The sequence below is a fragment of the Herpailurus yagouaroundi genome, unplaced genomic scaffold (genome assembly GCF_014898765.1).
Source record: "Herpailurus yagouaroundi ecotype Mexico unplaced genomic scaffold, PumYag 77, whole genome shotgun sequence".
NCBI classification, from domain to species: domain Eukaryota; kingdom Metazoa; phylum Chordata; class Mammalia; order Carnivora; family Felidae; genus Herpailurus; species Herpailurus yagouaroundi.
Window position 1 is genome coordinate 32,569,711 of NW_024412388.1, and position 23,883 is coordinate 32,593,593.

Sequence of the window (23,883 nt, forward strand, 5' to 3'; positions counted from 1 at the left end):
TACCTAGTCAATTCCTCTCCAAACTTTCTATTTCACTTTGCACATCACCTCCCCAAGAAAGCTCTCCCTGGCCCCTGATTAAATCTGTATACACACTGTCCCACATTCCCCTGCCACAGTCGCTTCTGGCCTGCAGGTTTTTCCCAGCGCCCCCTGAGAAGCCTGGAGTGAGGCAGAAGATGGCTGGGAGGATCACTGTGACCCCAATATCGTCCTCGAGCAGGGTGAGGGGGAAAACGGGACAGACTCCAGCTGCGGGCGTCTCAGGAATTCACTAGAAGAGCATGGCAAGGTCATGCAATGCCTCTGAGCCTCAGTTTCTGAATCCATAAGGTTGAAAGGATGCGCCAATATAGGATGACTCACATTTCGATTTCGCTTCGCTTTGGCCAAACACAACAGTCTACTGGGCCAGGAGTTGTTACGTGGCCTATGTTGGGTCCACCAGAGCAGAGCCCTTCCTTGGGATTCCTCTCTCTCTAACGGCTAGGAGGAAAGGCTGCTTTTCTCTCGGAGGTTACTAGCTGGGATGGGGAAGGCTGGGAGCCACTGGGGGGGCTCATGGTCCTGATCCACACCCTATAGCTACTGTGTCATGTTGTGCGACAGAAGCCCACAGGAAGCAGGTGAGACCAAGGTCGACACAAAATAGTGTAAAACGAAACACGTGGGAAAACTAAGAGTCTGATGACCTGATGACATTGTATCACTTCCTGTAACTAGCCATGCCTCAAGTCTACCCATTCCTCCAACCCAGGGAAATGAGACCATAAGACAAAACTCAGCCTCTCTTCTCCCCTCCCCCACTCTCTCTTTTTTTAAAACAGGAAGAATTCGGTTTCTGTCCCTTGCATTTCAAAAAATGTTGTCTGCTACATCCAGGTCCAAAGTCATCCCATAGCACTAAATAAACAATCTCTCGGAAGGACAGTCGTAACGAAAATAAGCATGCATGGGGAGCCCTGCGTTTACTCTAACATGCCTCGTGGTGCCCTCCTATCCAATCCGTGACAAGCCAATGATAGAGAAGTGCAATAGAGCCATGGAAGATAAGGAACACTAGAATAGGGTGTTAAAGACCCAAGCTCTAATCTAGGCTCTGCCACACACTAGCTGTGTGACGTTGAGCTGCTTTCTTAACTTCTCTGGGCTTACCCTTCCTCCTGTGTAAAATGTCTACCTGAAAGGCTGCCATGAGGAATCGCAAGACAAAATAAACAAAAGAGACTTGCAGTGTTCCCAGCTAGGAAAGCCTTAATAACCATCAGCTAAGCCTGTCCAGTCTACAAGTCCTTTCTGGAAAGACAGTCTATGGGTCTTATTTGAAAGGATTCATGTTGGCCACAGGCACAAGAGGAGAGAACTGTGTGAGATCTTCCAGCTAGGGTTCAGTATCTGGTTAATACGTGACATTGGCCGTTGTCTGTCAATTCAGCAATGACAAGAGGTTGGCTGATGGGTTTGCTCCCCCACATGCTGGGCAGTCAGGTGTGTCCACAGGGATGGCAGCTCCAGCTGAGCGGTGACAGGTCGCTGAGGCAAGGAGCCAGCTTATGGTTTCCAGATGGGCCTAAGATGCTTCTAGTCTCCCCTGGATCGTGTTGAAAGGATAGGCCGGGACTCCGCAAAGGCTGAACTTGACCTGAGTCTCCATCTAATGGGCTCTGGCTTTCTCGGGGTGAGGGCGGGGCGTGCCCCTCTATGCCGGACTGCCCGGGAAGTTGGACAGTCTGCGTTGCCTTCCAGAGAGCAATTCTGAAAACTGCTACTCAGAATAAATATTTTGGTTGCGTTCGGCGATGTGGCTGTGGGGGAGATTTCCATTGAGTGTGGTTTGCAAGGCGATTCTCCTCTGTTGTTTACTTGCTGCGATCCCCACAGCCTGTTCCTGGCAGGCATCTATGTCTGCTACACTCCTGGGCCACTGGGATCTGGATGCTATGCTCCAGGGAGGCTGAGCTGGCGGCCCTTCATGGGGGCCTGACTGTGACGACGCATTGGGCAGCTGGCCACCAGAGCCCCCCGTTCCCCAGCTCCACCCTGCCCTCCTTAGCCAGTCCCAGCCAAGGCTGGCACTCTCTTAGGAACCTCATTCCCACCAACTAGGGGAAACTGTAATTAGCTGAGCTGCTCTAGGCCAGGGGCTTGGAATTCCTGTGGCCCTAGAGATGTGGCCTTGTCCATTTCCTCTTCCCAGGGTGGCCCCCTGCTCCTGCTCCTCTCCACCCACTCACCTCTTCCCTGGAGCCACAACCACACAGCAGGCACTGTGCAGTCTGAGCGAGACCACTGTCTCCCACCCATCCCCCAGCCATCTGAGCCTCCTGTGGAGAGAAACGCCAGCCCCAGGGGCCTGAGCTTACCATGTCTCTCAGTGACAGTGGCTGGGACTACTGCCCCACCCCCTCAAGGCCCTGGATGCCCAGGCTTAGAGCTTGCCCACACTCTGTCAGCCCTCCAGCCAAGAGCCCACCCCCAATCTCAAAGACGAGGTAGGAAGAGGTGGGGGCATCAGGCTTCCGAGCCAGTTCATCCTAGAGTCTCCCCGCTCCCCACTGCCACGGCCAGATTTCCAGGGGGAGACGGATTCATGGGATCAGGGTCTGTCAATCAAGATGGAGACTTCACAACAACCGGGGGTGGGGGGTGTTTCCGGGCACGGGGTGAGGTGTTTGCAGTGTGGCCCAGGGAGAAGATGCTCCACCAGGGACTGGCCACAAGGATCCGGGTTAGGGGAGCTCACGCTGGGACTGGGCATTTGGAATGTTAAGGACCCTTGTCATGGAGGCAGCCTTGAGGCTGCATGAATCTTGTTCTTTTTTCCATATTTTTTCGCCTCCCCAAAGCCACTCCCCCTACTCCTTTGACCTGCATCCCATTCTGGTAGATTTTAGAGTTACCGCGACGAGGGCCTTCTGGAACCCCACCTCACTGAGTGGATGAGGGAGCAGAAGCTTTCCGTGTCCAGGGTCACAGAGCAGGGTGAGGCAGAGCCTGATTTGGACTCATTTGTCAGAACCCAAGTCCAATACTCATTCCACAGCACCGTGGCTGCTGGTGAACACAGAAAGATCAGAGCCTGTCTCCCCAGCTGGGTGCCCAGGGGCTCTTCTGCCCGTACCTGCAGTGGAAACAGCTGGTCTCTCCCCACCCTGGTGGCCCAGAGACCAGCTGCGTGCATTTGGGAAGAGGCTGGGAGGACGGTGTGCACCCCCGGCATGGAGGGGGGCCGGCCAGCCCACGGGCAGTGATGTGCAGCTGGGGCTCCACTGGCATTGGGCAGATGTGATGAGCCACTCCTTTACCCCAGCCCCACTCAACTCCAGGCTCTGGGCTCCGTGCCTGAAGGTTCAGCCCTGCTTCTCACTGAGCTCATCCTACCCCGGCCTGGGAGGATGTGGGAAACCCAGTTCCATCTGGGGCTAGAATCAATGTTCTCACTATAAATCACATGCCCCAGGGGAGCCTGGGCTTTGCCCGTGCTCACCTGCCATGGTCTCATCGTAGCGCCCTTGGGGGCTGGGGCATCTCTCCACTGTCACTCATTGGAACTTCAGGACCAGCTCACTTCACTGAGAGTCTGGCCCCTGCATGAGTTCATGGCCACTCTGTCTGTGGGCTGGGCCCTGTGCCTCATACCCACGGCAACCACGTCTGGATCCTGCCGTGAAGGAAGATGGGCCAGGGCCACTGAGGCCCCTCCTGAGAGATCCTGGCTGTCACATGCAAAACACACACACAGAAGTCAGGACGGCCACAGCTATGACACCATCATCTCTCTGTGGGTCAGCTTGGGGGGGGGGGGCAGGCCTGAGGCCGGGAGTCACCTCTCAGCCCAAGCTGCTGAGACCCCCCAGGTCCCCTCAGTGTTGAACATGTCCACAGTGACAGACGGGTTAATCTGGCCTTCGCCTCATACTCAAATTCCCTTCCACCGAACTCCAACCCCAGGAGGGTGTCACTCAGAGGGCCAAACAGTGGGACGGACCGGAGGCACAGAGCCCAGCTTGGCCTGGCTGCACCTACAGACCCGAGGCCATATTCTACCTGCTTCTCCTTGAGCTCACTGCCCCGCCGTCTCTGTCCCAGCTTGGGAAAAGGGGTGTCTTTTCTGCTGGTGCTGAAGTTACAACTCGCCTTTTGCCCAGAAATGGCTTTGTGCCACCCTGTTCTCATGCTGGCTACCTACCCCCTGTCGGGCACCCTAAGCCTTTTAAAACAGCGTATGGAATCTAAGCCAAAATTGACAAACTCCTCATGGGAGTCTGCCTTTTACGGATATAATCATAGCTACCAATCATTAAGCACTTGCTATGTGCCAAGCTCCAGGCTATACATTTCACGTGTATTTAATCCTCACAATAAAATCCTAGGAGTGGTACCTGTATTATCCCCATTTTACAGATGAGGAAAACGATGCTTAATGTCTGTCTTTCTCAAAAGCCCTTCTCATCCCCCAGAGGCTGAGAGTTGATGTGTGTTTCTTCAATAGGCTCCAAGGGCTGTTTCTTGGGAGTGCGGGGGGCAACTCACAGTTGAACTCAGATGGGCTGTGCTCTCTCCCCAGCAAGCGATGCAGAAGTGTTCAGCCGGTTCTCACACAGCTTCAGGCCTCCTGCCCATCTGGCCCTGGGGGTGATTTAGGGGCCATGGGACACAAGGATACAGCTCACCCAGCACGTGTTCTCCATGCCAGCACAGTGCTGAGCTGGCTCGTCCCCATCCACCCATCTCCAGAATCCACCATAATGGATGGGCAGGTGCTCCAGCTGGCTGGTGGGACCTGAGGGAGGGAGGAGCCAGGACAGAGACCTTGGGTCCGGCTGCACATGGGTCCCATTGCCACAGCTTTGCAACTGCCTTACTGGCTCCTCCTAGCTCCTCCTAGAACGGACTGGCCGCTCCGTCTTGGATGCTCTTTCTGACTATCTGCAAATTGGTTCATTTACAAATCTGCTCCCAGCTCACCTCTGGGAATGGAGCATGGCTCAGACACATCTGTCCTCCCTCTCAGGCTTGCCCAGATGACATTTCCTGGCTATTACATAATCAAGGAAGCCCAGCCCCCACCAGCCAGGACTTTAATTAGAAAGCTCTTTCCCAAGGGCCTTGGGGATATAATATGTCAGCCGGGGCCCTCTTATCTCACAGCCCCTGTATATACGGTCTCTCTCCCTGTCATATACAGACACACCTAGGCACACGTAGTTACATACCCCAGCACAGTGGAACAGCTGAGGCCACAGCTTCTGTTCGTGCCATCGGCTGCGTCCAATGGCTTATACACTTTGTGTTCACTGTGAATTATGCTGCCCTGGGTCCCTCAGGCCCACCCCCAATAGGCTGTCCCCTCTGACCACCACCACGGCCCGCTGAGGGCTGCCTCCTCTTGGCTGCCATAGCACTCTGTGCTCAGCAGGGTACTGTGGATGTGTATATCTTCCCAACTGGGCTATGACCTCTCTAGGGAAGGGGCTGATTCCTCCCTGTGCCCCCAGCAGCTGAATCGGCCTGGTCCGAATGGACACTGGGAGGGTGGATGAAATGGGCCAGTGAATTAAAGGAAGGCTCCTACCGACTTCCCAGAAACACCCCGAAATGTCAGCTTTTGAAAGACCTGATAAATTAATCCATTGTTCAGAGGGGACACTGAAGCCCAGCTGGGGACAGGTGGCACTTAAGGATGGACGATCTGTTTGTGGCAGAGCTGGGGACTTGACCACGCTTGCCCAGGTCTCTCTCCACCATCATGCTGCCTCTGAACCCTGGTAACAGGCTCGTGGGTATTCTTCTCCTCAGAAATGAATCCACCACCTTCTAAGCCTTGGGCCCAGCCTAGACAAATGCCACCAAGGCACAGTCCTGGTGCTCAAGGAGCAGTGCAGACATATACCCAGAGGGCTGGGCGGCGGGCGGGGGCGCAGAAAGGAAACAACGGAAGAGTGTAACAGAGGTGACACCCAGGGAGATGGGACAGGTCCAGGGAGACATCTTGGAGATGACGTTAAATGGGGTCTCAGATGAGAGTTTACGAGAAGGGCGAAATTGGAAATAGGAGGGGAGAGGAGGGGAAGTGGTCCAATTAAAGACACAGAAACATGAAATGATACAGCAAGATGGGGAACTGCACAAGCCAAGTGGTGAGGCTGAAGCCTGAAATACAGCAGGAAACCTGCACTTTGAGGTTCGCATGGGGGGCGAGGCCGTATCAGGAGGGGCTTCAGACCCATGCTAATCCAGCTGGACTCCAGCTCCATACACCCTATACTGCCCCTTCCCTTGTAATCCCACCATCCCCCAGAGTGGCAGGAGGACAGAGAGATGACATACCCACTGTCTCATTTACCCAGGCAGCCCCTGGGTCCTGGAACACACTCTTCTCGGCTCCCTGGAACTCCTCCTAGCCACAGATGTCCTTACATCTTAGAGCCTGGGCTAGGAATTGACACTCGCAGACAGGAGTTCGTGTTGACGTCAGAATATGCTGTCCCGAGGGGGAAGTCTTGTAAACAGCTTTGGAACTTTGGATGGCCAAAGCGAGCTTCTCCTGGGTCTGGTGAATGGAAGGACTGATGCATGGCCCAGAGCTCTAGGCGGACACCGCAGAGAGCTGAGAGAGGCCCACGGTGGCTGTGTGTTTTCGCACAGCACCGTATACCTGTACGGAGACTCCTGAGCTTAGGACTCACTCAGACCCTAGCCAGGGTCCAGGACTCAGTAGAAACTCAGACACAGAGATCAGAGGAGGCTGGCAGAGGACAGAGCTGAGTTAGAGCCTGAGGGCCTGCAGGCAAGCCCTCTGTGGCTGCTGCACCTTGTGACCATCACCATCCCAGCACTTGGAGGACCTGCCCCATGCTGCCCTCCCGGTCCCACCCCCCGATGGTGACACTCAGGACTCATGCAGAAGTCCAGCAAAGTGTGGGAACGCAGGGGTGTTTCTATGGGGCCCAGTGACCCTTAAATCCCTAACTGATTACCAGCTGGGTGGTCTTTTGTCCTAAACTGTCTTCCAGGAGGTTCTCCCCTCTGGAGAGGCCTTGTGCCTGACGTGGGAGATCTAGTCGGGCCCCTTGTGCGACAGATGTGGAAACTGAGCCCCAGCAAGGGGAAGTGGTTGACTGAGGGTCACGCGGGGAGGCGAGGATGAGGGTGAGGGAGGACCCAGGGCTCCTCACTCTCCACCTCACCACCCCCACTTCCTGGAGGTGACTCAGCAAGACAGACGGCACAGGAAGGAAGTGGGAAAGGGAAGCCCAGCCCGCTGGATTCCAGGTCACCAGTTTGCTCTTCCAAAGCCACCAACCACCTTGGTCGTGAGGCTCTGCCTGATGCCCGTGACCTCTCAGCCCTTCCTTCCCCAGGCCACAGCTGCTGATCATTTCCTCCGGGGTCAAGCTCACTTGCCCTGTCCAGGGTCTCCAGGGACTCCCTGCTGCATAGTCCCCTGGTGCTTCTCTCCTCCTGGGTCAGCGGTGGGGGGAGCAGCCACCTCCACAAACGTGGCAAGTGGCCAAGCCCGTGTGGGCCAAAGGTTCGGTTCATACAAGATTTGAGGCGAGGCGCGTAATTGCAGCCTCGTGTTTAATAAGTGGGGCTCTGGAGCCGGTATTCGGTTTCCATCAACTGCTCGCGGGGGGCGGCGGGGGGGAAGGCGGGCTTTGGCTAACTCGGTTCCTTTGTAAGTCTATAAAACGAGGTGATGGGATCTGCTCTGCAGGTTGCTTGGAGAATTGGTTGAAATGATACAGGTAAAGCCTGCCACGCACAGAGCTCTAGTGGTCGCTTGCTTTGCTGGGTAGATGTGCATGCCTCACCTCACTTGATTCTGATGACAAACCCGCAAAGTAGGACAACCGTTCTCACTTAGCTGGCGAGACACCCAAAGCTTGGGGGGGGGGGCGGGGGGGGGGGGGGGAGGGGGAGGGTGCACAGCCGGCTTTGAGTAGAGGCAGGATCTGAACGTGGCTCAGTCTCATGGCAGACCCCCAGCGTTTGCCCACCTGTTGTGGCACCTTCTTTGGCTGTTGGGTGGTCCTCTGCCTGTGTTGGCCCTCCCAGCCTTCTTGGGGGGGGGGGGGAGGGGGACGATGGGGTTAGGGGTGCCGTGGGGCTCTGCACCCTGTACTGTGCTGTCTGAATGCCAGCTGCCGCCAGATACTCCTCCTGTGACTGGAACCTCCAGGGACCGCGATCCTGAAGTTGGGGTCCAGGAGGACCAAGCCCACAGCAGCATCTGCCTCGGTCACCACAGGAAATGCCACGGGCCCCGTTAGCCTGTGGCTTTCCATATGCTGAGAACAGGCCTCTGAGAGTGAGGAGGGAGGGGCTGTAGGTACAAGTCTTTGCTTCACTGGACTGGAAGTTCCTCCAGGGGCAGGACCCGCTCACAGCACCCAGTATGGGCGGACGGTCGCCTGCCCCACACTCCAGCTGGGTCACCAAATGGCTCCAGCCACCTCCTTAGCTCCGGCCAATCCCCCCTTGGAGAGCCTGTACTCCCACCTCAACTGCAGAATATTACTAGATCATATTCCCAGTCTCTCTCTCGAATCCCTGTTGGACTAGGGTGAGGATTTGAATAAATGAATATGCTTAAATTTCATTGTTTTTCGTCTGTTTCTCTTGCTGGATTGTAAGTTCCCTAAAGGTACATTCTGTGTATATCCATCCTCCTAATTCTCGGTAACCAGAGCACCTGTCGGCAGGGGTGTGGGGTTGTAGCGTGCGTCTCTCCCCATCCACGCGGCCGGTGTTCTGTCTTGCCATCTTCTCTAACCCCCTACTCCCACAGGCTGGGCGTGTGCTAGAGTTGTGTGTAAGAGTGCAGGACACGGGCAGAGGACCCCCGGATGGATTCTGCTACAAGCAAACGAACTGGCTTATATACGCTGACGTTGCCTCACCCTGTGGCTATATGATGCATTCTGGGCTTATTTTGGGTTCCAGGCTCATTTTTCAAAGAGCAAAGTCCTCAGGTCAGTAACCTCTTCCAGAAAAGTGAGCTGGTGTTTAAGATACAGTGGGTGGCGATGAGGAGTAGGAATCCATCAAAAGCCCCATAAAGTTGTTTTCTTTCCACCTGTATTTTGCTTCCGACGAGCAAATGGGGCTTATGCCTCTAGGACATGTCAAACCCTGTCCGACCCGGACACGGCTGGGTCACGCACAAACCCGGCCTCTCACCTGGCCCAAGGAGCCCTGGTGAAGGCAGTATTAAAGCCTTGCAGGAGAAAGGTGGGTACCGAAAAGACAGCAGGGGCGTCTGTGACCCCAGAACCCAGAAAGTGGTTCCAGCTGATGGGTCTCTGGTTCTTCATCTGGCAAAGAGAGACTAAAACTCACCCTGTAGAGTTATTATGGGATCAGCAGAGTATAGTATGTTGAAATTGCTACCTCACAGCATGAGAAGAGTAGATTCATTCATCCCACACATGTTAATTTAGCATCGACTCTGGGCCAAGCACGGTCTCAGGCACTGGGAATAACAATAGACCAGGTCAAGTTAGACGGTGATGAATGCCATTAAGAAAAGCAAAGCAGGAGATGGGGTAGTGACAGTAGGACGCTTTGCTATTCTGTTTTATTTTACTTCATTTATGTCTATTTGTTTTTGAGGGTGAGAGAGTGAGCAGGACAGGGGCGGGGTGGGGGGCGGACAGAGGATCTGAAGCGGGCTCTGCGCTGACAGCAGAGAGACCGATGCAGGCCTCGAACCCACGAGCCATGGGGTTATGACCTGAGCCAGTCGGACACTCAACTGACTGAGCCACCCAGGCACCCTTGCCATTTTAAATAGGGGTCAGAGAGGGGTTCACGGAGGAGACATTTAAGTAAAAACCTGAAGGAAGTGAAAGAGTGAATCGTGTGTATATTTTTCCTTGCAGCGGAAACAGCAAGTGCAAAGGCCCTGAGGCCAGAGTCTGAGGAACAGTATGGAGGCCAGAGGACATGGGATATATAAGAAGTCATTGGCAGCCACATCACTGGGGCTCTGAAGGCATTTATAAGACCTCCAGCTTTTACAGAGACAGAAAAGCCACTAGAGGTTTTCCAGACAAGGACGATAACCTGACTTTCGTAACTGATCAATAAACTTCAGCTTCCCCTTCCCTTCAAAGCCCTATTCAGTACCCAGACCTCTGCAACTCCAGCTCATATGCTTTCTCCTTTCTCAGATTTCTTCCAGCTTTCTAAATCTATCCAAAGCAGAAGGGCCTCCTCACTTTCTGCCAAGTACAGGCTGGAAAGGGGCCTTGCAGAGAGACTGTGGTTGGGAAGAGAGAGAAACAGAAAGGAGTCTTAGGTTGGGGATCTTGTCCTCGATGTTCGGACGGCCTCTGGGCCCAGCTCAGCTGCACTGCATACACACTAGGAATACAGCAAAGTTGGGGACCCTGGTAGAGTCCCCAGGGCCACTTCATCATCTTAGACAGCTCTGCACTGAACTGGGGATTTCACTCAGCACTCCTTCACCTTGCTTGACTATCAAAAGGTGAAATCATTTGTTTTCAATTAAAATAAAATAATTCCTATCTCTATCAGTGGTTCTCGGCCTTTTGGGGGCCACCTGCCCCTTTGGGAATCTGTTGAAAGCTATGCACAGTCCCCTCAGAAGATAAACACAGGGGACGTGTTCCTTCTCTCATAATTTCAGGGGTATCACAGATCCCTGAAAATTCAGCAAAGAAACCATTCTCTGTGCCAATGACTTCCCCGTCTGTAGCTCCGACTGAATGAGTGAATGAATGAATGAATGAATGACCGAACGGACAAATGGAGAATAAAGAAGCTGCATACAGATGGAGGGACGACAGGACAGACAGATGTAGCCACCTCTGGACACCAGGACTCTTGCTGAGGGCTCCTGAAGGCTCCACAGAAGCCAGCTCAGGAGTCAGGCGTGGGCAGGCCCTGCCTTGCCAGGTATCCCGCAGAGAGCCGAAGCTTACCTCCTGAGCTGCATCTGTGGCTGTCACCCAAACCTTTCTAAAAGGTATCACACACTTTCCCGCCTTTCTGAGGGTGCCCCGAACAAAACAAAACAGAACCTTTTCTGGGTGATGACGGGGCAACAGGATGAATACAAATACAGACATGTAAAAGTAAGCCATCTCTTCCACTTGACGTATAGCTGAGCCGGCTGCGCCTGTGTAGGTTCCCTCCCCATCACAGCCGTCCTGCTGGGACCCAGGGCTTCCTCCCTGGTCATTTCCTTTTCCTGATACCTCGCCTGCGAAGCTGGAATGAACTTCTCACTCCTTCTCGTAGTCACCCCTCTTACTGGGAAGCTTTTAACGCAATCTCATCTTCTTCCAATCGTTATTCAACGTTTATGGCACAGGGAGACCTTCAGACGTAACTAGGTGGGTAGGGGTCTCTGACCAAAGGTGAGGGGGCCCCCAGAGAGTTCTTCTGACGGAGCAGAGCCTCCACAGCCCCAGAGACGTGGCTGCGTGGTCTCTCCCGCCTCTTGTCAGTGCTTCACCTCCTCCTCGGTGCCATGCTGCAGCCCCCCCTGCTCTGGGCATTCCCCAAGGGGACCCGCTCTTTCTCACCTCCGCTCCTCTGCGGGCGCTGAGCCTGTCACCTGGAACAGAGACCACCGCCTGCTTGTCTTACAAGGAAGCTCACGTTGCTCTGCCCAAGCCTCACCTCCCCAGCAGACCTGTCTCCTTCCTTTGGGAGTCCTGGGTCCTCACCTCACTATGGTGGCACTTCCTACATTATATTTCCAACTTCTTTTTTGAATCTTTTGTTTTGCGGGGGGCGGGGGGGGGGTGGAGGGGGCAACAAAGTTAGAGCTTAGATAAATACACTTACAATTGTTTATTTTCCTGTTCCTTTGATGACCGGTGCCTTATTTATTTCCCCAGCAAACGGCACAGGGTACGCTGATGTTTCAGTACATATTTGTTAATGACTATTTCCTTCGTGAAGGTGTTCTCTCTTCACCCTTCCAGCTGGATTATCTGTTGTAACCTCACTCCCGCCCCCCCCCCCCCAGCTGGGTCCCACGTCTCCCAGCCTTGCCCCGGCCTCCACTTCCCATCTGCCGGAACCTGTTAGAATTGTGTGTAAGGCATGAAGAGGTGGGCACTGAGGAGCTTTCTCCGGAGCAAACGAACTGACTTCTGCTATGGACTTCTGTTACTGAGCCTCAAGGTACCGCTGCCCTGGAGCAGTTGTGTTCTCTGAGATCTGGGTGGGTGAGGTCACTGGATGGGAAAACTCCTCTAGTGAGTTGTCATAGTAACCATGACTTTCAATTTCATGCAAGAGAGTCCCTGAGAAGAAAACACATTAAGGGGTGGGGGAGGAGTGGTAGGAATCCATCAAAAGCCTCCTAACATTGTCCTCCCGTACCCTTTTCTTTGCTTCTTACTGGTTTACATGCTCAAGGTAGATGCCATTATGTGTGGGCATCTGAGTAGAAGCTGCTTAAAATAGCCACTCAACTATTTCAGGGAGCAGTTGAATATGCATGAAGCTATTTTAGAAAAGATGTCCCTGGCCCAGCCAATCCAAACCCCATCTTTTCCCTTGGAAATGCCAAGAGAAGCTGAATGGGACCTTTCTTAGTCTATCCCACTGGGGTGGGGGTTTTTCAGAAGCCACAGAAACAACACCCTGGCTAATGGTCTTGCAGCCTTGTCAGCTCTGCCTCCTGATTCTGTGGTCAGAGAGGCTCCTGGCCAGACAGCTCAGCCCTCCAGAACCCTCCAGAGCTTTGGCGGCCTTCAACAACAACCGTGTTACAATCCGGCTTGCCTAGATCTTTGGGGGAATCTCATAATCTTCGGTGTTTCCAACTGTTTGTTTAACTAGTCATTCAACACACTCGTATTGATAGATCAAATGTGTGAGGAACGTGCTGGGTGCTGGGGATCCAAAGACAAGATCTCCGAGACAAGCTCGTTGCAGGCGGGTAGATGGATGGATGAGTAGAGATAGCGGCCATGGAGTTCAAAGATAGAAGGGCAACCAGGAGAAGGAGCCCTTGCTTCTTTTCTTCCTGATGGCTTGAGAAAGAAGGTGACTTTTGAGCTGAGCCTTGGGGGATGGGCAGAAGGCCCCAAAGTGTGAGAAGGCATGGCAGGCTCAAGGACGGGGGGACGGTTGGGTGTGGCGGGGCACGGAATCCTCTAGTGGGAGGGGGGGTGTAATACCTGTATGGAGTTAAGAAAGGAAGGGGGGCCAGACTGTGGAGTGCTGGCCCCTACCACCTTCTCTAAGCCCTCAGGCTGGGCTGGAAAGGACCTCCCCTCCATGAACCCCCAATGCCTGGTGTGCATGCAATCTAGACTGGAGGTCTCTGGGGACAAGGATGTGGTCAGATGCTCCTGGGCACCTCTGCAACCCAGTGCCAGAATTTTGGTTTAAAATATGGCTTCTGGAGTCAGACTGCCAGGGTTCCAATCTAGACTCTGGTCTTATTAACCGGGACCTCGGGGCACCTGGGTGGCTCAGTTGGCTGAATGCCCACCTTCGGCTCAGGTCATGATCTCACGGTTTGTGAGTTCGAGCCCCACATTGGGCTTGACACCATCAGCGTAGAGCCCGCTTCGGATCCTCTGTTCCCCTCGCTCTCTGGCCCTTCTCTGCTCACGCTCACTCTCCCTCAAAAATAAGTAAAACATAAAAACAAACCTTATTAACTGGGACCTTGGGCAAGTTATGTGACCTCTCTCTGCCTCCATCTTCTCCGCTGTAAAGTGAAAATGTTCCTGGTATCTATCCCTCTTGGTGACAAGTACACGGATTACTATAGGTAAAGGGCTTAGAAGTCTGTGTGGTGCATCATAAACAATGGATTAAAGTAATAGCTGTTTTCATTATCCTAACAAGTTTGGATTTTATCTTGACGATGGAATACCACTGGTAATAAGTTTTGCTTCCCAAAATTAAAAAGGAAACTTATTGCTTTGGCCTCTATTGCTCATACATGCCCACTATAAAAAGGTAAAGTACAAGGAGGAAGGGGAAAATGCTGACCCTCAGGTAACTACCACTAACACGACTGCATTTCCAGATATAGTCCAACCTCATTATTCCCAGAGTCCGTGTTTGCAAATTCACCTACTTTCTAAACTTTATTTGTAACCCCCCCCCCCAAATCAATATTCATGGTACTCTTGTGGTCATTTGCAGACATAAGCAGAGCAGTGAAAAATGTGAGCCACCCAACATGCATCTTTCCAGCGGAGGTCAAGAAGCATGGTGCTGCCTTCTCCTTGAAGCTCTTGTGTGTAAACAAGTATCCTTTTAACAGTCTTTTCAGTGCCATTTTTTTGGTTGCATTTTTATGCATTTTGTTGGTGATTTCTCTGTGATGTGTCTTAACAGAGAAAACACATGTGTTAGATAAGCTGCCTTCAGGCATGAGTTACGTTACCGTTGGCCATGAGCTCAGTGTTAATGAATTAACAATATCTATTAACTAAGGTGTTGTTGACAGAGACCCACATAAAATAACATTATGTGTCGATCAGTTGACAAGAACGTTGTGACCAGAGGCTCGTAGGAACCTAATGCTGTACTCCTCCTAGGAGCAATGGCTCAGCTCTCACTAATTCAGTGTTTGTGGGAACATCATAGAACATAACTGCTGTGAATAACAAGAATTGACTAAACTTTTCTAGATACACAGATGTATACTTTTATGCCTTTTGGAACATACCTTCCATATTCTTTTTGATATCTTTTTTATTATTTTGATTTTTTAAACATTTTTTAAAATGTTTATTTATTCATTGTGAGAGAGAGAGAGAGAGAGAGAGCAAGTGCGTGCAGGGGAGAGTCAGAGAGAGAGATTCCCAATCAGGCTCCATGCTGAGCAGGGAGCGGGACACGGGGCTCAATCTCACAAACCGTGAGATCGTGACCTGAGCCCAAATCAAGAGTCAGATGCCTCACCGACTGAACCACCCAGGTACCCCTCTTTCTGATAACTTTTTAAAAACAGACGTCACCCATTAATATGTGAGAGGTGCCTTTCCGTGTCTGTAAATAAAGCCATGTCCAGATGGCTGCCTCTCTGTGAGCATGTGTTCAGTTATTAACCAGTGGTTCCCTACTGATGGCCAGCGTGGTTGTTTCCTATTATTCACTATCATAAACAATACTACGAGGAACATCCTTATTGGCAATAATAAAATAGCTAATGTTTATTCGGTACTTACTAAGGGCCCAGCCAACGGTCTGTTCACAAGTTGCCAGCCCCTTTTTCTACCGACTTGTCTTCACTTCATTTACGAGCTCTTTCTACACTGGTGTTAGTAACGCTCCGCCCGTCAGACATATGTTGAGACACTTTTCTTAGTTTGGCATCACCCTTTGGCCTTCATTATTGTGGTTTCTCCCCACAGGGCCTTTAATTATATTCTACCATGACTTCTGGATTTGTTTTACACTTAAGGACCCAGTCTCCAACTCGATACGATACAAAAATTCCCTCGTTGTTTTTCTTCTAATATCTTTATGGCTTCATGATTTTTTTTTTTTTTTTACCACCTAGAAATTTATTTTGGCACCAGGACTGAGGTATGGATCCAGTTTTGTTTTGTTTTGTTTTGTTTTTCTTCTGCAAACAGCTAGCTGGTTGCCTTGAGAGCGTCTGAGGAATCTTTTGCCTTTTCGACTCTCATTCTGAGTGCTGTGCTCACTTATGGCTACTTCTGGACTCTCTGTTCTGTCCATTGAGCCAAAGGCTTATTCTTTTACCAACAACTGACTTTTTCTAGGCACTTCTCCCATGTTTATTTTACTTTCTAATAATTTTATGAAAAAAAGTTGGGATTTTATTTAATTTATAGACCAATTCACATTACCTTCTTAAGTTTATTCTTGGGTAGTTTATGCTTTTCTTTCTTTGGAGACTGGGGCCTGCTACCTCCATGCTTTCTAACGGGCTCACTTTGGTGCCTCTTTCCAACCAGCCCTGCAGGAAATGACCACACCCTCACCCAACACTGTGCCTTTCCTACGTCACTTCTCACCCTGAACTACATGTATTGGCTCCATACCGGGCTCTCTAGAGGCAGGGCCCCCACACGTCCTGTTAGGGCGTCCCTTGACCCATCTGACTGGCGGCCGAGGCCATGGAGAGACTTGTAGGATGAATGGATGAATGAACAAATGAGCAAAAGGCATCTCTCTAGAAAGCCAAAAGGAAAGTGAAATGACTCCATCGCGAAAATTCACTTCTCATGGACTTCCATCAGAAAACAAGAGTTTTTCTCCTCCTCCTTGTCTTTGGCCAACCCCCGAAGACCATGTCAGAATCAGAGAAATGGTCACAGCTAGATGGATGTGCCGTGTGCGACCTCTCCCCGCACCTCTCCCTGAGACCAACCCTCACCCAGCAGCCTGGGCACTTTTCAGGGAGGCTCTCGAGTCCTGGAGAGCCCTCCAGAAAAGGGAACACAGGCAGTCATGCTGTGCGAGCTATGCTGCTGCACTTTTTGAAAAGCCCTTTCCTGTAAGATATAACAGCCCTGAAAGGCTGCTGTCACCGGTCCCATTTTGCAGAAAAGAAACTGAAGTCCAGAGAGATGGAACCCATCGCCCCATCCCTAAGAGGCAGGACTTAGGACTGGCTGGAGCTGAGCCTGTGGAACTCTAAATGCCTTGCCTCTCCTATAACCACATCCAAAGCACCCAAGTTTGGGAGGCTGTGGGGCCATGGCCCCAACAGGAGTCCCACAGGGAGTCAGAGAGCACAGGTCCTGCCCTGACTAAACCAAGATAGTCACTAGAGTACTTTTCTTCCCCCAGAGCAGCATGTGATGCCCATGGATTGTTCCTGAAGAGCATCATACTTGGTCAAAGAGCCACTGTCCGGGCTGGGGAACACATGACCCAGGCTATATTGTCACCAGAGGATGGGGGAGTGGGGGATGGGGAGGCGGAAGATTTGCATGGGGACAGGGCTCGGTCTCCAGCACAAACCTGGGGACGCCCTCCCGGTTTCTTCTGCCCAGCCTGCACAGGGTCGGGGTTTCTTGGCCCAGCAGGTCCCTCCCGGGAGTCCAGCCAAGCAGTCACTTCCTTATTGGGCTGGCAGCTGCCGGGCAGGCCTTGGCTTAGCTCTAAGGCTGGATTAAAGATCCGGTTTCTCATGAAGAACGGTGGGTTGGGGGCCAACACATTTACTGGGCTTGACACTTTGGCCCGGAGCAGACCCCAGGGACATTCTGATGAGCAGCTCGCGGGTCTCCTGCCCGTGGAGCTCCATTCTGGTCAGGAAGCAGATCACGAGGAAAAATCCCCGGCCCTACCTAGGTGCCACGAGAGAGATGTCTACGTGCTGCGGGAGCCCCCACTTGCGGGGTCCGGCAGGGAGCAAGGTGCGGAGGCTGGACGTCAGCTACGGCACGTGGGCAAAGAGAGACTTCCTGCCTTCTGAAGTCAAAGTCTTCCGTGATCAGATCTGTGCTGTAGAAACAGGCCAGCGAGCTATATTTATTTTCAATGAACGGTTCTGACTTTTAAGGTGACAATTCAAGGACCTCGTTTGGGAAAGACAGCACCAAACATAAGAGACAGAGCGGATGGGTACGGACTCGGTGGAATGGCTCCCCTGGATGGTGCCGATGAAAGGCAAGAGCCCCAGACTTGGAGCGCGAGAGACCCACGTCCCTGCCGCGGGCTTGCTGGGTGACCGGGAGCAAATTGCTTCCCCCTCTCAACCTCAGTTCCCTTCCTGTAACATGGGAGCACTGTCACCAACGCACACGTCGCCAGGAGAAATTGGGATGTCAGAGGACACTGTACATTCGTACGTGCTCGACAGAGGTAAAGCATCGCGGTGGGGCTCCAGGCGGCTCCACACACACACCGAGGGACATTTCGGACACCCTACTGCCTTGCTGCAAACCCACCACCCAGCAATTTCTCGGGAAGTCTCTCAGCTGTTCCAGCTCCAACCAAAGCCTGTCCTGTAAAAACACGGCCCCGTCCACAGAAGCAATCACCTGCCCGCTGGGTCCAGGCTGCTGGGCCATGAACGTCAACAACGGCCCCTTCCTGGTGGGAGAAGGAACAGGGAGCCGGCTTGTTCTCCGAGAGCGGAGGACTGGCCGGTGACGAGGAACATTTTAAGGTGGGACGCTTCTTCCTGCACCGTCGGCAGCTGTCTACACAAGGCGTCCATTATGTGCGGGCCCCAAGGCCAGCAGGCCCGAGAGGCTAGGCTAAAATTAGTGGAGAATGTGCAGCCGCCAGCGACACAGAACATCGGAGGGTCAGATGCCTCCAGCCAGCCGCCAGGGCAGGAGCCCAGGAGCCTGTGCAGAACAGCTGTGGAAGCAGCTGGCCCCGGTTCCTCCCAGTGTGGGGACAGCAGCCCTGCCCAGGGCCCTGCTCCCATAGCTCAGCTTGAGTGAAAAAATAGAAGGCAGAGTATAATCCCAAAGAGATCTTTAAAAGATATGTGCAAAGAAAAAATGTGGGAGAGGAATTCACTAAATACCTGAGAGGCTGTATCTCGGTCTTCCACGTGGAATGGTGGGTGAATCTTCCCGTACTTTCCAAAATGTTCTCAATAAATATGCATTACTCTTGTAATCAGAAGAAAATACTATAGGGGTGCCTGGGTGGCTCAGTCAGTTAAGCGTCTGACTTCGGCTCAGGTCACGATCTCAGGGTTTACGGGTTCGAGCCCCGCATCGGGCTCTGTGCTGACAGCTCAGAGCCTGGAGCCTGCTTCGGATTCTGTGTTTCTCTCTCTCTCTGCCCCTCTGTCGCTTGCACTCTGTGTCTCTCTCTCTCTCTCTCAAAAATAAAGAAACATTTAAAAAAAATTTTTAGGGGCACCTGGGTGACTCAGTCGGTTAAGTGTCCGACTTCAGCCCAGGTCATGATCTCACAGCTCGTGAGTTCAAGCCCCGCATCGGGCTCTGTGCTGAACAGATCCGAGCCTGGAGCCTGCTTCAGATTCCGTGCCTCCCTCTCTCTCTGCCCCTCCCCCGCTCATGCTCTGTCTCTCTCTCTCTCTCTCTCCTTCAAAACTAAATAAACATTAAAAAAATTTTTTTAATAAAAAAAAGGAAACACTATACAAGACACGGTAAGTTATACATTTATATTAAATGTAATTTAATATAATATACATTTATACTAAATGTAATTTAATATACATTTTAAATTTATAAAAATGATTACAATGTACACCCCTAAGGCATGTAGCCTATATGTGTGTGTGTATGTGAATATATTTAGGTATCTGGTTGACTGGCATTGGCAACTTTGAATCCTAAGATGTCAAAGCTAGCTGGTATTAAATATCAATGTTTTCCAACCTTCATTTCAGGGAGGAAACTGAGGCCCCAGAAGCAAAGCAGGAAGTCGAGAACCCAACCTTTCGCTGAATCTGGTCTTGTACAGTAGTTGCCCCAAACCTTGCCCCCTTTAATTCTGTAGTTGCTTTTATTCCCACTTTATGGAGCTGGAAACTGAGGTACAGAGAAGCAAATTCATCACCCAAGGGCACCCAGCTAGGAAGCCACAGAGTTGGGTCCCAAGCCTGGTTTTCCATCCATAGCCCACAGAGCTTGAAGAGAAGGTCTTTGAAAACACCTGCTCCTTGAAGTCTCCGTCAGAAAGCAATTTCTTATGGGAACAACTTTTGAACTGTCTTCCCTGGGCCCCTCTTGGGTGGTGCATGCCTCCCTTGCCTCTGGGGACTTGTGGTCCTGTTGTCAGATCAGTCCCCAGGAGACCGAGGGACTGGGTGACAAAGAGTGGTGTGGGGACATGAATAGCACAGTGCCCGCCCTTTCCTGATGTGGGACAGGGTGGGGAGGGAGGGTTGCAGCGGAAGGTGCCAGGCCTTCAGGACAGGGAGGGTTGGCCAGAGAGGCTGCCATTCAAACTCTCTTTTATCCAGTCTGGTCCAGCTCCAGACCTGGAAGTGCCTGCAGGCAACCCCAGCTGGGGACCTGAGGCCTTTGCTCTGGCTGCACAGCCTCTGTCCACAGTGTCTGTCCCCATCCCGTCCCCATCCCCATTTTCTGCCCCAACTCTTTCAGGGTCATTTCATCCATGCATTTGTGCATTCTTGTTCGTGAACACGTTTTTACTGAGTACCTACTATGGGCTAGAGCAAAGTATAGTCCCAACCCTGCCGGCGCTCAAGTTCTTAGAGAGGTCTTAGTGTTCAGGCTACCCTAGGCCATTCGAGCAGGCACTCTGAGGCCAGAACGCCTGGGTTCAGCCTGGCTAGGTTACTTCTCAGCTGTGCATGCCTGGGACAGTTACTCAGCCTGTCTGTGCATCGGGGATCCTCATCGGTACAGGAGGATGATAAGAGTGCCTGCTTTGTGGACTTGTGCAAGTGAAGCGTCAATCCACGCAAAACCCTTAGGACGGTGCCTGACGGGTAGTAAGTGCTAAGTAATCATTCATTTCTAGAACTATTTTTATTATAACCATCTGGCTAAGATTCCCTCCTCAGGATGCCCTCTGGCTCCCCCTTCTCTACGGTCCCAGAGCTCCTCGAATGCCCCCCCCCCCCTTAGAGCTTCTGCAGCACCGGCACACGAGAGCCTGGGCCTCACTGTCTACACTAGGGGCAGGGACCAAGTTTCCCTCATCTCCACCCCCACTCCCAGCGCAAACGCAGCAACAACGTGTCCAGGGCCAGTTCAGAGCTGTGGGTGGCTGTGTGCCCTCAGCCGGAGCCTCAGAAGCTCCTCACTGCCTCTGGCACTAGAGGTTGCGTATCAGGCCTCATCATGGAGCTTGTTGAGGCTATTCTTATCTTAAAAATTTTCCTGAATGTTTATTTATTTTTGAGAGAGAGAGAGAGAGAGAACGAGAGGGGGAGGCCCAGAGAGGAGAGGAGACACAGAATCCGAAGCAGGTTCCAGGCTCTGAGCTGTCAGCACAGAGCCCAATGCAGGGCCCGAACCCACCAACCGCGAGATCACGACCTGCCTGAGCCGAAGTCGGATGCTCAACTGACTGAGCCACCCAGGTGCCCCAATGCTATTCTTCTTAAACTGTGGAGCCTGGCCCTGGATGTGACCCTCCCGAGCTGACAAGGGGGCAGGGTGCTAGGCTTCCTTGAATGCCTCTCTGTGGTGGGGACCCCTGCAGGGCAGGTCGTCATAAACCCCAACGCCAATGCCCCACAACACCAAGATGCTTCCTATGGCCATGCTTTGCCCATGCTGGTCCCTCTGCCCGGAACACCCTGCCTCCCTCCCCGTATCCTCTGGAGCTGAGACTCCCACGATCCCTCCAGGGCCAGCCCACACGCCCCTCCTCCCCAGTGCTTTTCCTCTCTTACGGTGCACTGCAATTTATTTGTTAGCATGTCTCTTCTGCAGAAGTGACCATCTTATCCCTGTCTGGACTCCCAGTGTCCACCAGGGCCTGGAACGGAAGGGGTGTCAGGAAAGTTCTGCTGAGGGAACTTTTTAAAAGGAAAATCAAGTGAATTGGCCTGCCTGCCTGTTACGGCACAGGGGCTAACTGTTCATGCCACCTTTTGAGCCCCAAACTCACGGGTCCTCCTCGGTTACCCTGCCTGTCGGTAGCCCAGCTCCATCACAGGGATGTGAGCTGGTGGAGAAGCATGGGGCGGACCTGGCAGCTGTACGACGGACAGGGAGCCAGACTTTCACCTGCTCCGGCGTCACGTCCTGGAGAAACCTGAGGCGATGAAGGCCCTGAGGCCCAGACTGGTTACCCTGCTCCTCAGGGGGGTGACGGCACAGGGTTGGAGCCCAGCGCTGCGGGGCCCCAGAACCTGCTCTGTCTGCTCTCTCATGAGATGAGGGACACCAGAGCATCCCGAGTTCGGCCGAGAGAGGAAACTGCAAAAGTACGAAATTGCGTGGCATTGCCCGCCACACCGAAAACAACTCTAGGGCAAGAGAGGGCTGGAAAGCGCCTTGACAACAGCATTGGGTCCTTAAAGGGGTGCTGTCTTGGGGGGTGGCCTGGTCTGCAGAGATGGGGGAAGGAGGACAAGAGGACCTGGGGGGGGAATAAGGGGTTCTGATGGCAAGCCCAGCAGCCCTCTACCAGAGAGGCCTCCACCATAGCACAGGGGGCCTGCACTGCCTGTGGATGCTCGGCGTGGGGAGATCTGAGGGCCACGGACACGTCAGCAAGCGGTGTCCTGTCCTGGGCCCCATTGTTCAGGTTGTTCAGGTTTAGTGGGCACCTCCTCTTAGATCTCAGTCTCTGCCCGGGGCCCAGAGGCCTCTCCTGGCACCACGGAGCTGACTGCCTGGACCTTACGGGGTGCAATCCGAGCCCCTCAGCGTGGCATTCAAAGGCCTCTTCGCTTCTCCCGGCCTCGCTTCTACCCCCTCCTGCCCTGTGTCTACATCTCAGCCACTCTCCACCTTTGCACTTACTGTCTCAGCCCAGAATGCCCTTCTTCCATTTTTTTGTTTTAAAAACCTGGTGAACTTCTATTCATCCTTCAAAGCCCAGTTCAAGTGTCACCTTCAAATGAATGGTCTTCCCTAAACCACCCCCACAACCAAACCCAGACAGAAGAGAACCCTCCTGCCTTCACAGGTTTCCTGTAATGTAGCTACTGGCACACATCTCCTGCTTTGGACGGGAAACTTCCTGAGGGCATTGACATGCATCGCTCATCACTAGGCCCTGTTTCCTAGGCAGCCATCCCCCGCTGCCCTGCAGATCCGCCCGTGAGCTTTGGCCTTGTACTCACTCCGGTTCTAATGAGAGCCTCACTGTCAGGTCAATGTGGCCTTCCATCCTGGCTGCCCCTCACCCGGCTTGGTCTTCACGCCCACATTCTGCTGCAGGCATGCTCTCAGTGCGTGAGCAGACTCTGCCCTTCCCATCTGGGCAACCTGTAGTGACCGTGGTGTTCCGCCCAGCCACGAGGGGGCAGGTATGGGGCTAGCGACCGTCCATGTCTGAGTTGGAGTTCAATCAGAGGTTGCTAGAAGAGGCGTAGGTCCTGCCCCCAAATACACACGTGCACACACACAGCACACACACAACCCAGTGCAGGCTCTCTGCAGATGTGAGGTCCATAGAGCGATCAAAAGGGGAAGGGGCGGACAGCTGTGGTGGCGTTTCCACTGCCTTTCTCCATCATTCCATGGCCTTGGCTGGAGCCTGGAACAGCTGGCTTCTGTCCTACCCGGTTCACTGGGTCTCATTCCCTCATTTTTCAGACAGAGAAACAGAGACGCAGCAAGGGAAGTTCTCACTTGAGATTTTTCTGAGCAGTAAAGGCAGACCTGGGGTCAGGACCAGTTCCCTGGCTTTCATCCCAGGATACATTCCCATCGCCATATGCTGCCATTTGCAGAAATGCTAGCTGCAGGGCTCTGGACATTCGGTAGCTTTTTCCTTAAGTCTCCCCAGAGTGTGGGGCTCCATTCTCCTGCCAAGGCTGAAATCACTCCCACCTACCTCCTGGCTACAAGCACAGCTAGTGGTCTTTGGGCTGTGCTGAAATTTCTCTGCGTCCTGGGGCGGCGGGGGGGGGGGGGTGGCAGGGGAGAGATGGAGGGGGCTTACCTGCCCAAAGTCAGCCATGGTCTCATGGTTGAGATGTGTCAGAGATTTCTGAGAGCCTGAAGGACTGTGTTGGAGGGAGGCCTGTAGGAAGTAGAGAAAGTGAGAATATTATTCCATCGCCATCTGTCAGCTTACACTTCGGTTTGAAAAATGCATCCAAAAATGGTGAGCGCAGTTCTGCTGAGAATGGCTCCAGACATCACCACTTCTCCAACACAGGCATCACGGGGTTAAGATCAGGCTCCCCCAGGGAGGCAACCCCGGCCTCCCAACCCCACTCTCAGAGCTGCAAGCCCAGTCAGCAGCCGAATCTCAGGCTGGGAAACTCTTACTTTCAAGTACTCCTTGGGGAGCACAGCCCCTCAC

General features: G+C 52.9%; 1 protein-coding gene across 5 annotated transcripts in view; it reads right to left on the minus strand.

Annotated features, from left to right (window-relative positions):
* Positions 1–23,883, minus strand: part of HIVEP3 (HIVEP zinc finger 3) — a 469,700-nt gene that overhangs the window by 142,762 nt on the left and 303,055 nt on the right. For all 5 annotated transcript variants that reach the window (XM_040469831.1, XM_040469832.1, XM_040469833.1 and 2 more), the window contains one exon: positions 23,518–23,598. The gene's annotated coding sequence lies outside the window, so the exon portion shown is untranslated. The remainder of the gene's footprint in view (positions 1–23,517; positions 23,599–23,883) is intronic.